Consider the following 16324-nt stretch of genomic DNA (forward strand, 5'->3'; position numbering starts at 1 on the left):
GCTAGGGGGGAGAGAGAAGAAAAGGGGAGCTTCATTATTTCCCATGTGCTTATGTGATGATCTTTGTAAATATCAGGCTCTCTTAATTAGTAAATAAAGTAATCAGCATAAAATCATTCAAAAATTAAGAGGTCTTATCTATTGCAAGACCTGGGGACTCAATTATCTGTGGTTGATCCACCTTTAGTTGAGGTCACACTGTGTAGCCTCATGTGGATACTTTAGAGGGCTTTCTAATGTCAGTATAATACCAAGTTTTGTTTTAAGCGTGTGAGAGTTTATTTACTGCATATAATCAGGAAATAAATGCCATCCTGTCATATTTACTTGTTTTATACCAGGCCTTTGAGCAAAACTTATTAGTGATTTGGAACCAAACATTCTACTTTGTCTTCAGCCTGAAAGAGGGTAAGAACATGATCCTGAAGTCCAAAATTACATTACTGTCATTGAGATCAGAACTGGGATAATGGTAAGTAAACAAATTACAGCATTAAGTTAGAATTAGCATGTGACAGTATTGGCAGCATGATGGAAACACAGCCCAGCCATTTATCTCTGTAGCTCTAGTTGCGTAAAAAATATATTGTACGCAGAGATTCAGCTGGCTCTAATAGCTGCTCTAATATTTAACACTGCCCTGTATTTTCTAAGTGCTGCTTGTTGTTACGAGTACCTTAATTTCAACTGGAAGCGTAGAGAACAGGATCCCATTCCTGTCAGAGCAGTAGGAAAAAGCATTCAGCCTCTGTTATTTTAGCAGCTCTTTGTGGATACTGGGCCCTGATTACAGCAAGCTGAGGATGGGCGTGCTTTTTGAATGTGTTAAACTAGTTGCTGATCCAGATACTACAGAATGAATGAAAATATTTCTGTAAATCTCAGTAGCGTTAGGTCAATCATATGGTCAAACTGTTTGAGTCAAGCCTTTCATCCCTTTTCTACCTGTGGCAAAATGTCAGAAGATTATTGTCTTAAATTGAGCAATAGTCTGTAATTGTTACAGACTATTGTATCTCACATAACAATATTATACCAAAACAAATAAAAGATGATATTTTGTAGTAGCCGTGAGCAAAGAGAGGGGATGGAGGTCTCTAATGATGATTCTTGCTGGATTTTTTTTCTGCTCCTTCTTCACATTATAACCTCAAAAGTCCTCTCATCTGTATCAGTACCATTCAGTTTTGTAATCCCTGGTTATTGCATTAATCACTACGTTGCATTAATTACTACCTTAACTAAGAGCCTTCTCCTATATCCACATATGGATAGAATGTAATTGTCTGTTGGCTTCTGGAAATCACCAGCACTGAATAAAACTGATCCATTAATTCATCAGAATTTCAGTCGGCAAACCAGGTTTGTGAGATGCAAATTAGTTCAAAAGATATTTGTTAATGCTGGAAGATTCATGTACAATTAAGTGCCTTCTTTATTCAACAACTGTCTTCTTTTGTGCAGAATATAGTCCATTATCATTTATAGAGTTATTTTATGTAGCTATATAGTTACACGGAAGTATAGGACTCCCTCCCTCTTGCCCAGCCTGACGGTGACATCCCTTGTTTAAAATATTTTTGAATGTTAATTAGGTTTTCACTGCCCCTGTCTTTAGTGTCTGCTAGAAGGCAGCTCCCATCCAGTAACCACCTTGAAGTTACCATAGATCTTGCTAATTATCTGTTTCCCCATAACTCCAATGGATAAGACCCTGTGCAATCTGTGGCAAACGAGACCTCAATTATGTAGCAAGTGCCCCTGGATTCTCTTGCTTTCTAGTGCAGTAAATTGGTGATACTGCAGCTTCAGGTAAATTTTAGAAATTGAGGTTATTATTGCATTAAATATTAAATGAATAATCCATGAAAGAAATTCTTTGTATTATTTGTCACAGTAAATTAAACTTGTTTTACCCTAGACCTGAATTTCTTCTCTGCTTCTGAAGTGTACGTGAAATAAGGAACTGAAGGGCAAGAACTTATCAGAGCAACTGACAGCAGCTTCACTAGCCACAAGACAATTTGGGATTTGGGGCACTAAGGAAGCCTCGAGAAATGATTTGAGACTTGGGATTCAGAACTCAGCACACATGTTCCTGCTTAGCAGACAAGCTTGCAAAAACCCTCTCTGGTTAACATTTAAATGGCATTGAGAGAAGTGCAATTTCAGTTTGCCTACACATGGGAAAAGAGTGCTGAGCTGCATGTAGCTGTTCTAAAGGACATTTAGCAGAATATCTGTGTCCAGAAAGGAACAGCTTTGTGGCTACATCCACACAAGGACTTTACATGCTGCATTGCCTAAGTTTTAGAATGGAAGAATGCATGATTTGAGGCAATGTTGCTTCATTTTCTGCCTGTTTTGGTGAACCCACTATTTCAGACAGCAGGCAGGAAACATGCTGCTCTTCCCCCACATGTGCTCATTTGGTGGATTCAGCTGTGAGATGAGCCCCTGGCTGGCTGGCAGCTGGCTGCCCCGTTGGTGACAGTTTCCACAAGGTCACATTTACCACAGGATTTCTGAAGGCTGAAACTTGAGAAGCCTTCAGGGCATCTCTTTGCGGGTTAATCACTTAGACCTTGACTCTAATCCTGACCTATGCCTCTGCAGAGCCTGTATGGAATAACTGCTGGTAAGGCATGAACCTATAGAGAGGAATCCACTTGTGACTGGGGAGTGCATTCATTTGTTTCTTGAATGAAAACAAATTCAGCTGCTGGAGTTTGATTCTGCAGTGCAGACTGCAAAGGCTATGGGCATTAAATGATTCTTTCTCTGAAGTGCAGGTTATTCTGGTGCAGCCGGTAAGAGCTTTTGATACCAGAGCTGCAGCTTTGATGTTGCTTCTGTGAGCGATGTCTGCAAGTGAGCTGCTTGGTTTGTCTTTTGCTCCAGGGGCTCTGTGCTGGACTGGAATTCAGAGTCCATGCTCTGCCTAAGGACAGGTGGGCAGAGTCCTTAGATAGGACTACTAAGATGCAGAGAAACAACAAAGTTCTTGGTTGAAAATGGGAGTTTTTCAGATCTATCGCTAAAACTGCCTGTCAAGCATCCCTCAAATGATGTGTGAGATGCATTATCCATAGGTGAGAAGAGCATTTCACAACTTCCAGATGTGAAGATGATCCATGCTCTCTAAACACATTTGTATCTTTGCAATTTAAAGCAGGTTAGACATTTTCAAGATTCGTTTTTCCCTGTATTGGAAGCATTACCCAAATTTCACCCTGGTCTGTGACTTTCCTAGCTTCTTAGCTATCACCTTAGAAGTCAAACAGTACAGAAAAACAGTATGAGAGAACAAGGATATTTCCACCCACTGCCTCTCGACAAGTGTTTGGCAGGCTGCTCTAAAGGTCTCCTCAGAGACCCTGAGGTCTCTGAGGCTGGCCCAGTAGGCTGGTGAACACCTAGACTCATAGAATTGAAGAGTCATAGAATGGCTTGGGTTGGAAGAAACCCTTAAGATCATCTAGTTCCAACTCCCCTGCTATAGGCAAGGACACCTCCCTCTAGACCAGGTTGCTCATCCAGCCTAGCCTTGAATGCTTCCAGGGAGGGGGCATCCACAGCCTCACTGGGCAACCTGTTCCAGTGTCTCATCACTCTCATAGTAAAGAATTTCTTCCTAATATCTAGTCTAAATCTACCCTCTTCTAGTTTAAAGCCATTTCCCCTCATCCTGTCACTACTTGCACTTATAAAAAGTCCCTCCCCAGCTTTCCTGTAGGCCTCCTTCAGGTACTGGAAGGCTGCTATAAGGTTTCCCCAGGGCCTTCTCTTCTCCAGGCTGAAGAGCTCCAGCTCTCTCAGCCTGTCCCCATAGGGGAGGTGCTCCAGCCCTCTGATCATCTTTGCGGCCCTCCTCTGGACCTGCTCCAAGAGCTTGATCTCCTTCTTGTGCTGGGGACCCCAGAACAAGATGTAGTGCTCCAGGTGGGGTCTCATGAGAGCAGAGGGGCAGAATCACCTCCCTTGACCTGCTGGTCATGCTTCTCTTGATGCAGCCCTGCAATTGTACATTGCCAGCTCATGCTGAGTCTTTCATCAGCCAGCACTCCTAAACCCTTCTCCTCAGGGCTGCTCCCAAGCCATTCTCCACACAACCTGTATTTGTGCTTGGGATCGCCCCAGGCCCAGGTACAGGACCTTGCACTTGGCCTAGTTGAACTTCATGAGATTGGTATGGGCCCACCTCTCAAGCCTGTCCAGGTCCCTCTGGATAGCATTCCTTCTGCACCATTCAGCTTGGCGTCATCTGCAAACTTGCTGAGGGTGCACTCGATCCTACTCTCCATGTGGAACTCCTGCAATGTTGTATTCCCCAGCAAAAAGTCTGATGTGCAGTGGGAATCCTTGGGAATCACATGGCTGATGCCTTACAATAGGCTGCTTCTGGCTGGCTGTCGCCCTGTCTCCCAGCCAGCTGGCTCCTTGCTGGCCTCTGTCCTGGCAGGAAGCTGCCTGCATGCACTACTTGGCTCTTTGTCCATCTGCCTGGCAGATTGCAAAGGAGCATGTTGCATTTTGGAGATTCTGCACTGTCTCTGCTTAAAAAGAACATTCCTCTGTTTCCAAAATAAAAGAATTGAAGATGTTTTGCTTCTACAAAGACTGTTAAATATTTGCCTTTTTTAATTTTTTTTCATGATTACATGCAAAATACTCCAACCATTTCAATTCTGTGCTTGACCAGCCCTCCAGGATCCAGTGGGGAGTTGTCTAGGGCCCAGCTACATCCATAGCTTAATCAAACTCTTCTGGCATCAAGTACATAGATGAGAAAAAGGATTGCTTTGTTTCAAATTTTCTTTCAGTGTTCTTTCATTGCTGGAGCATTAGCTGATAGAGGAGCAGATGTATAAATCACCTGGGCTGAGTACTGGGGGGCTTTTCCAAAGGAATGCATTATGTTTTGTCATCACTCACAGTCGGTGAGGATTAGGACTCCAAATACCTTTTGTTCTCCTCAGTTCTGCCCAATATTAGTTATTCAAACTGAGGATGACTTACTCTTCTGCCTAAATGATAACTAAAATGGAGGACTACTGTTCCTCTTCAAGGGAATAAGGAGAGTTGGTGAAAGTGTCTGAAGTAATAATCGCTGTGAGAAGATTCACTTTTGCCATTCAGCAGTTCTGAGTATTATTAGCTTGATCCTTTATATAAAGTCTCCTCCCCCCTCCCTTTTTTTTGGCAATAGAAATATGATTTGCATCATATCTTTTTCCCAAGAGGGAGATACTGGAGACCCCTCAGGATTTGATTAAGATTTCTCTCACTGAGTTCACATTTGTCTTGTAATGATTTGTGAGTAGCTTAACTTGTTTGAAATACTAATGCTAGAAGTTTGATATAATTGACTCAGTCCTGGATCTTTCATAAACTTCACAAATTCTTTCCTAATTTCTTTCATTACAATGGTCTGTGTAAGAAGAGGATCAGTAATCATCATTAAAATGTAATTTACATTTTGTATGACATTATTCTCCAGGCTTCCTACAATTTATACCTGCAATATGTGATTTTTTTTGGTAATTTCTGCAAGAGTTAGAAGACTGCTGCAAAAAGGAGGTATATGCTGAAGATATAAAGAGCTGTGGTTAACTTTGACTCTGAACAAAGGGATTTTGTAATGGAACCATATCTATTGATCTAGCATATAACATCATCCCATTATCCACAAAATCCAGGATTCCTTAAATTACTTAATTCAGCTCCTTTTAAAACTTCCTTTGCATCACATGATAGTGGCATATATTCTATATTTTTATACCTCTTTATACTCTATCTGCTAATTAACACCCTTGAAAACAATTTCTCTGGTCTCCACTAACTAATCAGGCAGCAGAGTCCAACCCATTAGACAACACATTGGTGAGTGTCTTAACATCAATACTGAACAAGTAGACACACCTGTGAGATGGAAAATCAAATTTGTCTTAGTTAAGTTCCAAGTCAATTAAAGATAGGTTTCTATTGATTTTGAAATTTGCTGAGATTCCCGGAAACTGACTTAACAGGTTTGCAAGCCAAACCCTTATTGTATGTAGTGTCTCGGTAAGACTTTTTTCCTGGCTTTTTTTTTTAGTCTTCTACCATTTCCTCACAAATTCCTTCACATTTATTTCTGCTAAGCTTTTCTAGCTGTTTTTCACCCAGGATTTTAATTACTGTGTTGTCAGCTGTTAACCTCAGCATAGAAGTTTGATCTTTTAAAACTTCTTTATCCATCCTATCAGTTTTGCCTAAATGGCAATAACCACTTGCAAATGAAGCACATTTTGTGATTATGCCTCTAAGGCATCCCTGTTTCACACCCCTCACGATATCCCTTCAATTCTAGGGAATGGCAATTCTTTCTGCTTTGCTGGAGACAAATGGTGGTAATGAACTGATTAGAGTCAAAGGATTTTAAACAACTAAGGAAGATTTAAGAAAAAAAAACTGCGGTGCTAACAATCTCTGTGTAGGTATTGCTTCAGTCAACTAAACTTTCTCTTTTTTTTCCTTATTTACATTAGAGCTAAGCTTCGTCCTTCTTTACAGGACTGAGTAGCTAGTCTATAAACTTGGTGGCCCTCTGCCCAGCCTCTCAGGTGCATGACGTTGTAGATATTTGCAGGCCATGCCTAACACGCTGACAGAATTGCATTTTTCACAAAATAAGATGGCCAGTCTTCTGAGGATGGGCAATCTTAGGACTGACTGCTTTCTCTTTGTAGTTTTGCTGGTGCCCAGGGGAAAAGAAAATCAAGATTTACTGGGCTATAGAAAAGAAGTAAGAAGGAATGCACCTTCCTTTCATATTTGCATGGGTACTTCTTCATGGTTTTAAACCATGACTTTTGAATAGAAAATTGAAAAGCAGTGTTGGAAATAGGCCTTCCAAGGTCAGAAAACTGGACCTGAAAATCCTCATGTCTTTGCATTTTGTGGGCCAGTGCTGGAGGATGTGTTTGCACATGGTCATCTCCTCTTCTTGTACTCTAAGCTGTCATATTTTTACAAGGAGCAAAAGGCATGCTTGCTGCTGTTCAAAAAAAAAGATGTTGTAAGTCCTTCTAACTCCAGGGCAGCACAAAGGCAGGGAACTCATGCCCCACTATGGCCACGTGACGCTCAGCTCCCTTACCTTCAGTGAGTACCACTGCCTCATTCCAGAAAGCTTCTAGCTCAGTGTCTTATCTGTTTGGGCTTGTCATTTTGGGGCACCTCTGTCCACAAATACTGAGCATCAAGCTAGATTTATTTAGGACTCTCCCCTCAGTTCTGGGCACCCTTTCTCTTTGATCAGTAATTCATATTCTGCTGAACTCATTGCTCATTTCTCATAGAAACTATGAGATATGAGATATATAGAAACTACTTTTCAGTTTAAGAACTGTCTCTTAACTAGTAGAGCATGGCATGCGGGACTGCAGAAAAGCCACGACACCAGAGTGAAAACTCATAATTCTTTGCAATGTGTATGGTGTGCTTCATTTACGTATATCCAGGAAGTTATCTCTCCCCCTCTCAAGAGCTCCTTTTGTAGGAGTTTAACATTTTTTTAAGAGTTCCTCATTCTTCATGTCAGGCTGGTCTGGGATTTCTTTCAATCCAATGTTATTTCTTCTCTCTCAATTCTCCAAATTATCTATTTTTCAGGTTCTTGCTTTCAAGCTCCTGAAGTCTCTTATCTGTATCAGTAACTGTATCTGAATGCTTGTTTAAGCCTGCCTCAACTTCAGTCACTCTACCTTTTATTGCAATTCCCTGAAAGAGGCATGCATCAAAGCTTTCATTGATGTTAGCTCAGACAGTAATTCTCTAATGTCTGCCAATCTTCCTCTGTTGTACTTTGTTCACAGAACAACGTTATGCCTCTGGGACCTCCTGGGGTCCCAGTGCTTCTCTCTGGCCACTTGCAAAACTATTGTTAATGTCAGAAGTGCACCTCTACACAAATGCACTGGCAGTGGGGATCACCGCATATACTTAGGTGTGGCTTTGGGGTGTCCTACCTCTCTGGAAATCATTAAAATTGGCATACTGATGACTTTTTAAAAACATTCCCCCTGCTCTGTACAGCTGTTTCTATCCATTTTTTTTTCTTTTATATCTCTGAACCTTTCACACTGTAATAGGAGGAATTCAGCCTCTCTGGTCCAGTTTGGGATGCATCACTCATGGCTACATCTTCATGGTTCTACTTCATGCAGATGATATAGAAGTATCGACGAACAGGTATCTCCATTCCCCACCTCCGTGCCCTCTAAAGGTGGTCACCCAAATGCAGGTCTAATTGCTCAAGCTTCTCCTTTTGCCAAGAAGTAAAATCCCATAGTTGAGCTTATTTCTCATTTCCAACTTTCCTGTCGTATGGATATGAAAAAAAAATGATTTACAGCATTCTGCATTTCTCTGAAGTTGGTCTGTGCCTTCATCCTTCCCTCTTGTTCTCAATAGAAGAAACACCTTTTTTTGCTCCCCTGCCTTTTCTCCACAGCATTCTATCTGGCACCACAGAAAGTTATTCATTAGATCCATGAAGCAGCTGCCCTCAGTCTGACATTGCTTTCTGCTCAGTTTATTTTGAAGCCAGTCTCTGATGAAACTAAAACTAAATGCCCCGTCTTGTGATGAGATTGCCTGATATGGTTTCCCTGGCTATTGTGAAAATGTATGCAGAGTCTGGCTATGTCAAAATGGTCAGGAAGGGATGATGTAAACATGCGCTTTCATGAAATTCTGAGGATATAGGTGAATCCTGAATCCCAGCTCTCTCTTGGTTTTGCATGTCTTTAAGTGAATGACACAAAGCTCACAAAGCTCACTGACTGTTTCCCAGAGCAGTCATCGGAGATAGATAACCGCCGCCTCCAAGAGTCCACCACTGAACCTGCTTTGCCAACTCTGCCAAGAACATCACAGTTGTCATCTGCTATATCCACTATCTACTGCAGTGAAACAATTCTGGCACTAAGGATGGGGAAGGCTCCCACTTACGGCACAGATGCTCATAGCATGAGGAGCATGTCTCACTCTGCAATCTGCTGGACAGCCCAGATTCACGCTCAGTTTGAGCACACAATGCTTTTTGGAAGACTTGATAACACAGCCATGCACTTCAGATACACAGAAAGGCAAATGGAAAATCCAAGTAGGGTATGCTGTAGCAGCCCATTTCAACCTGGCGGAAATATGATGTTTCGTGACAGCTCTGATGTTTATTGCTGCAAAGGCCCTGGCTTTCCCCAAGCTTGGGTTTGTGACAGTACTGCAATGAATCCTACAGCTCCCAGGTTCCCTGTCACAGGAACTGCAGAGGCAGCCTAAAAGAGACAATTCATCGCCAGTGATATTGTTCCCATCTAAATTAAAGCATGGAAACCTCTGTCACTGTCTCTGGAGATGAAGAAATCAATCAGCAATTCTTGCCCTCCAAGAACAGAAATCTATGAAACAGTTTCCTTTGCTTTAATCTACGGGGATATCTGTACATTCTGCTCTTGCTTTCTGTTCAGTTCTCTGCAGGATTTCAAAACTCTGATTTAGGTGCTAATATGCTGCACTGAGTTCCCATCCCCAGGCAGCTTCATCATCTCCAGGCTGTGTCGGCTTAAACTCTTAACCTGTCATAATACCATGATTAAGACCCATCACACAGCTGAACAGTTCAAAAGCCCATCTCTTCTTCACCACTGGACGCTCCCTCTTGCACAGTAGAAGGCAAAATCAATTGCCCCCTACATGAAACAGAAGGAAGCCAAGTGGGCAGTTTCCATGGCAGTTTCCAGAACTATAGTGGAGCTCCCTCGCCATGTTTATGCTATATCTTCAGTTCTGCTGTTTCTTTGTGTGGACGAAACAGAATAATCTCCTGTTTGTTTTTTTTGTTGTTTTAAATGTCTATGCATACGCTGCAATATTACACAGGTCTGTATGAGTTTTAGATCACATCGCACCAATTTAAATTACTTGTGTTAAAATCCATAAGTCACAGGTGTTCTCAATACCTTATGTGTCATATGGGTATTGCTAAGATTGCCCCATTTCTAGCAGTAATCACGAAGACTGAAGAAATGCACATGGTCATGTTTAAGAAGATAAATTAGGGTGAGTCTTAAGACCATGAGAGCTTAGTACAATATTGCAGATAGCACAGGGCCTGCCTGCCTGCAGAAAGGATTTCTTGCTTTGTGCTGTGCAGTCTCTGAGGGTGTGTGTGTGTTAGTTATTTCTGACATCCCCGTACAGTAGAATAAAAGCAGTTGAACAGTGGTAAGCCTGGATGCTTACTGCCAGACAACAGCTTAAATCAAAACAAAAGAGGAAAGCCATGGTTCCGAACTAAGCACAGACAGTGGATATGCTAAACCAGAATATTTGCAGGAGTCAAGCAAAAATAACTGTGCATGTGAAAAGCCTCTTTTTTTTTTTTGGAGTTCATATCAGTCCGATTCCTATCTTGCCTTCAGTGATCAGGAAGAAAAGAGCTCCATTGTTTAGTGACATTTCCGAATATTTATAGTTCTCTAGTGGTAACCTTTTGTTTGGTAGATAGTGGGGTTTGCACAGCATGCTGAGTATGTCATTAAACATTTGCCTGAAGATCTGAGTGTTAGCATCAATGACAGAGTTTCCTAAACATGTCACATTTTCTTTGGCTGTCATGAAAAATTATAGCTACTGTGACTCACACTTTAATAGCAGCTATTTGTGATATTTTAACCTAATGTACAGCCCCAGAGGAGAAACAACAGACACAATAAAGCATCTGCCAGTGACTTGCTCCAACGAAGGGACTCTGAGCATTATTAGGATGCCAAATTAAAGAGAAAAGGCTCTTGTGTCAAATGCCAAAGGGTCTCAGTGTTTGTTAACTTCACTGTAATTTATGTCTTATCTCTGAAAGCTTATGAAAAGAAAGAGAAGAAATATTCCTTTCCTCTCTGTTGTCTCTTTCTTTGTACCAAGTGGCATAGTTTTTGTGATAGAAAGGGTTAAATACTTTTAAATACTAATGCGTCATTAAGCGTTTTATTTTTAACAAATAAAATACTTTGTGGGCAATGTTACCTTCCAGTAGATCGTAATATAATTTTGGTTTTCTTCAGCATAAATTTTAAGAAGAAACACAGACACGGAATGATGCAGGTATTATGAATATCATGTGAAAAAAAAACAAATTGTATTACATTTCCCCATCTTTTCTCCCAGACATCTTGTTTGGATTTTTCTGTAAGAGAACATCAAGAAGTGAATATTTCAGATAACTGTAAAGGAAAACTATTCTGTCCCTATTCATCCAGATTCTTTCGTAGTTTTTGCCAGAACCTCATATGTCATCATTACATAGATCAGGAAATTCATCCACACCTTAATATGTCCATCTGTAAAATAAGAATAGAAATATTTGCCTCCTTTGTAGTTAAATTCAGCCTTGCTTGGAAGTATTTAAAGAACTTGGAGGGAAGATGAAATAATTGACACAAGTTCAGAATTGTATCGCATATGTTTGGGATGACAATCCCAAAAGCTGAGCTCCAAAGGAAATGCAAACAACTGCCACTAACTGCATCCAGTGATGGAGGTCCTAAGTCTACCTTAAAAGCATAGATGAATACATCATTCTGGGGCAATATCATCCGCCACCTAGACCTCTTCACCTTGGAGTAAAGGAGCCACTGCAGGATTTATAACAAAGGACCAAGCTCTGCAGTCCCATGTGTGACTTCACTATATATCATTTTCTTTTAAGTGTTTGTTTCCCCACAGGAAAAAAAAGTCCATGAAATCTGATGTTGCTTTTGCTTGTCAGTGTGGACATTCTGTAAATCAGACCATATTACGGCAGCTATGCTCACATTTCAACATGAAACTGTGATAGCACCTAAGCAGCTTTGTGAAATATGTTCTCAATAAATAGAACTGAAAACTAAAGTTGCTCACAGAATTAAGAAACAAAATAACCTTAAGTGAACTTAGTTGTCCCTTTCAGACCTTAATGTCCAATGGATTGTATCTGTTAGGCTGACAACCACAAATTTAGAAGTTATTATTGAAAATTTGTAGATTGCACTCCTTAAGCACACCACCTAAGCAAGATTTGCAGGAAAGGAATTCTACCTGAGATCATCTCCTCATTACACACAGATTGCATTTTCTATTTTCATTGACTATGTCCTCAGCTCTGAAATAAGCCTCACTGTGTTTCTAGCAGATGTGTTAGCACAAGTACATAGATCATTATGTGCTTTAGTTTTGCCTTGTAATGCAACACTTGATTCTTTCTCTCAGAAACACCAGTGTTTATTTCTACCTGATTAGATTATGGTATATCTGGATGAGCACTATCGTACTTTTCCCAAGGGGACTATCAAGACAGAACTGAAGTTTCTTACTATCATTTGATCGAAAGGAGCATGTGTGAATTTTGCATTTCTCTTCACAACATTTAAATGGAATTGGTTACTAGGACTAAAAGATTGCAGCTGTCAAGTGTTGCCGTAAGATCATTTAGAGACAGAGCCTAAGAATTGGGATCCTACTAAGATTATCCTTTCAAATAGCGATTGCAGAAGAGGAAGGAATGCTATTTCAATGGCAGATCTTTTCAAAACAAGTGTTTCAACACTTGATTTAAAAAATGAGCAGGAATTTGGCACTTAAATCTAATGGATACAAAAAGAAAAATACAGTCAAGCAAAGCAGAATACGTCCTGGCATAGTACTCTTCTTTTTGTCTCAGTGCCGGGACAAATAATCAATTACATCAACAATGTAATCTCTCACTGGTAATGGCTTGGGCTGGGATGATGTCCACTTCAAGGACTGCAAATATTGTTCAGAAGACATCATCGGTATGGTCTTGCACTGTGCAGAGTCACTGGAATTCAGATGTTTTAGAAACAAAGTTTGGCAAGCTGTAGTGCATAGCTCAGCAGCAAAGTGCTTATCCAATGTGAGCAGGTATTGTTTCAGAACTTTCTGTGACATTGTCCTGTCAAGGCAAGAATGAAAATAGATGTAACAGAACATTCAGCCCATCCTATAAACTATGCCTTTCCTTTTTGAAGGCATTCAAATGGTGTGGGAAGGGATATGTGGATGTAAGCTGAGTTACTAGTGAAGGACAAGGGAAGGGGGAGAAGGTGGGAGGGAGGTTACGGAAGGAAAAGCAATCAACAACAAGGTGGAAGAAAGCATAAAACATCCTGATTTATACTTTTTCTCCACCCCTTCTGTTGATTGCTTTTCCTTCTAGAGACACATCTTTTCTCTTCTTCTACAAGGTGTGATGGGAGCTGATTTACACTGCCTTTCCAACAGATAGTTAACCCACCCTCCTATTCAAGAAAAAAACATTAAAAAATTAATAAACTTTGCCTTGTTCAGCTAGTTTAATTTGTCTTTATTGGCTTTTTTATTTCATGCCAATCAACTGTATTGGCAATACATAAAACATGGTTGAATTTGTTGCCATAACAAGCAATAATAATAAGTATGCCTGTATTGCCTTAAAGGAACCATGCTGCAGTAGGTACTCGGACAGAAGGGAGCCCTGGGTTGTTCTGCAGATAGTGGTGTTGTATAGGACTGCGTGTCAGTTGTATAATTGGTAGAGCAGTATAACAGATAAAGCCCATTTTTTCCTTGTTTATCAACTCTGATGGTACACATTGCTAATCCTTTTTGCAGGAGCTTCTTAGTGAGTGGTGTCAAGAAGGGGCAAACAGATCACATAGGTCCAGGCAGCCTTGCCCCCCGCTTAGCACTGAGCAAGAGTACAAAGGGGAAAAACACATCCTTTCAGACAACATCCTCACAGCAACCCTGCCCTAAAGAGATGAAATCAGCCCTGTGATCCACTGTGGGACCAGGGGGGCGGGGCAGTAAGGAGGAGCAAGAACAGCCACAGCCTGGGCCTCGAACAAACCAAGTCCTGTAGGATCTCATTCTTGGTATGGTGAGGTTGATTCATTTGCACATTGGAAACATCTTGTTTATTTGTAACAGACAGTTTACATAACACTGCATATAAACTCTTCAGAGATGTAAGGAGGAGTAACTGCTTGTGGCATATGTGAGAAGTAAATTTCCAAAATTAAAGACAAAACATCAGATCTATTGCCAAATAAATTTGCACAGATGACATCAGGGAAATGTTACAAAGTAGAGGAAAAAAAAACTTTTATATTTTCAATCAAACATTTTGGAGAAATTCTTCAGTTGTATCATAACATTTTAGTATAGTATAAACATTTGAGAAGCCCATATATCATGAAATGCAATCACTGTTATCACTGTTTCCAGTAGCGAATTCCAACCAGGACTAGATTCTACCGAAAAATGATTCCCCTTATGGGTGCTCATTGTGCTGAAGAGGCCAGTGGGCTTCCTGCTTTCCTGCACATCACCTTCCCCACGTAAGCAACTACTTCCTATTCCCCACCAGCCCCTCTCATGTTTCAGATCTCACAGCAGAAGTGAAGAGTAGGACAGCAACCTGCAGTTCTCATTTTCAGGGCTATCAGAGCAGCGGTTTCCCATGTACATGGATTTGGCTGGCAGGCTGAGGTTCCTTTCAGAAGCAACATGCCACCCTACAGCTCTAGGCAGCGATTCTGTGGCTTTCCTGACTTCTTGCTATCTCTATCCAAGTTGATGGCTGTTGTGAAGCGCCGCAGCAGTCTTCTTCATTCTTGCAGGAAACCTCAATGCCTTCAGCTTGCTTGCATATGCAGACTTTGGACTTGGCTTTTTTTGGGCCCACTGAGGCCTCACATCATTATATCAGAGCCTCTGCTTTTAGCTGGTGCTGGAAGAAAGGACCTGGATGGCACTTGCTTCAGTCCCAGTAAGAACAGCAGCATTTTCCACATCCCCTGCTGCGTCCTGATGCCCTTTTAATGTGAAGTCCTTTGGAGTAGTAACTCTGTGACAAAGATTTAGTAGAGCACCCAGCTGACAGAGTTGTGCTGTCTGCTAGAGACCTCTGGGATTACAGCCGAAGAGCTACTATCAGCTGCTAGGAGCTTTAGAGCCAAGCTCAATAGGATTTCGTGTCTGATGCGTGCACTGAAACAAAGACAGTTTTTCAAAGGTCTCTCTCTACATCCCACACCTAAGTGACCTGTCAGGGTTTCATCTCAACTTGACGTTTTGGCAGTACTCTTTGGGTAAGAACTGAGAAGGTTGAATTTTGTCAGAATTTAACTTGAAAGCATTTTTAACAGTCTTGCTTCTTATTCCCTTCTGGCAAGAAAAGAAATAGTTTACATGTGAGAATCTTGTGAAGCAGAAAATTCTGCTCTTATGCTGCACTTCCTTTTGTCACAAAGGCCACACGAGTATCTTAGTGAGTGGTCTATATCATGGCCTCCACTTCGTTCACACTTAGAAGAGGGGCTGTTCCCCATCCCTGCAAGAATGCTGCACTGTGTCTTAGACTGCCTTTGCACAGCTGCTATATTAAACAAGCTGCTGTATTCATTTCTGAGTCTGCCTAAAACTCCAAACAAAGATAGCAGTACATTTTTAATATGAAATAGATGCCCTTCTTTGCCCTTGGGTGATAGAATATGAAGTAAACAGGTAATATAACATTTCTTTAATATTCTATATTATAACATAAACCATCAGTAACAATGACTGGCACGAAGGTACTGAAACCTTTGACAATGGTTTTGTGCTGGCTCACCTAGTATATTTTTCTTTCCTGTGAAGCCACTTAGGAGGAAATGAGTTCTGGAGGCAGTTAATCATTTGTGCATGTGCAAGGTGTGGGATGGGAGATAGGATTCACAGACAGCAAACAGCAGGAAGACACTGAGAGAATGTGTATTCTGAGTGCCATTAATTTGCATTGAGTACATTGGGCTGGGAGAAGTGGCCTAGTTAATTAAACCATCTCACTGAAATGGATTCAAAATACATTTAGTTTAGCATTAAAATCAACTTTAGCCTCCATTCCACATGGGTTATACTGAGATAATTTACACTGTATCTGAAGAAGTTCAGATATAGATTATGCAGCATTGTTGGATCTTGTAGAGCAAAGTTGCTTGTGTAAATGTTCCACAGCATCTGTGTGCCCTCACCTCATTCACTTGAAAATGTCAGTATAGACAAAAAACTAAAGGCTGAGATTTTTGGAAGATCATTTGATGTGAGTGATCATTGGAGCTGTGCATAATTTTTCACTTTCATATATCTGCAACAACAAAAAAAACCCTGGAGCTCGACAACTTCTATTTAGTCCTTTGTGTTCACTGAGTAAATCACAATGCGAGCCAGTATGGTTAGCTCAGGCTTAGAATATTGAGAGTGA

General features: G+C 40.9%; 1 long non-coding RNA gene across 18 annotated transcripts in view; it reads left to right on the forward strand.

Moving 5' to 3' along the window:
• Positions 1 to 11934, forward strand: part of LOC110392676 — a 37660-nt gene extending 25726 nt beyond the window's left edge. For 6 of the 18 annotated variants that reach the window (XR_002434548.1, XR_002434559.1, XR_002434563.1 and 3 more), the window contains 2 exons: positions 342 to 472; positions 6353 to 11934. This is a non-coding gene — a long non-coding RNA (uncharacterized LOC110392676). Of the gene's footprint in view, positions 1 to 341; positions 2639 to 6352 lie in introns of all 18 variants that reach the window. The other 12 variants (XR_002434562.1, XR_002434558.1, XR_002434557.1 and 9 more) reach the window with 12 other exon arrangements.

Source organism: Numida meleagris, chromosome 1 (genome assembly GCF_002078875.1).
Source record: "Numida meleagris isolate 19003 breed g44 Domestic line chromosome 1, NumMel1.0, whole genome shotgun sequence".
NCBI classification, from domain to species: Eukaryota; Metazoa; Chordata; class Aves; order Galliformes; family Numididae; genus Numida; species Numida meleagris.